This window comes from Cynoglossus semilaevis, chromosome 15, assembly GCF_000523025.1.
Source record: "Cynoglossus semilaevis isolate Cse_v1.0 chromosome 15, Cse_v1.0, whole genome shotgun sequence".
Taxonomy (NCBI): Eukaryota; Metazoa; Chordata; class Actinopteri; order Pleuronectiformes; family Cynoglossidae; genus Cynoglossus; species Cynoglossus semilaevis.
This window is the reverse complement of record NC_024321.1, coordinates 19,484,954-19,485,459: the sequence shown is the minus strand read 5'-3', so window position 1 is coordinate 19,485,459 and position 506 is coordinate 19,484,954.

Sequence of the window (506 nt, the reverse complement as noted above, 5' to 3'; positions counted from 1 at the left end):
GTGGCGCGGGGGGGTGGGGGGGCGGGGGGGGGGGGGGGGGGGGGGGGGTTTATTGCCTGGTGTTCAGCTCAGTCTGGGCCCGTGGATTAGTTCTAGCTTCTTTATCTAGTTGTTGGTGACACTGCCACCGTACACTCCCGGTCATATGTGCCAGAACTGGACTGGAGACCTGTACAGGTTGTATTCAATAATCAAGTATCTAGTATCATAGTACACATCCTCGCTGAAAAATAACCACGTTTGTCTGTATGTTACATATCTACAGTATACTGTGAAGACCCCCTNTCATACAGACTTATATAAATATAGACCAGTCCATTTCTATGTACAGTGAGATTTTCCAACGTAGCATAAAGCATCAAAATAAATATTACAAAGAGAATCTAATCTAAAAACTCCTAACAGTTCAAACGACCGAGAAAACCACAACATTTATTCTTCCATCTTCAAAAACGTGGCCATTTTCTGGAATAAGTTCCGAGCTTCAGCACCGTTACCCTGAACGT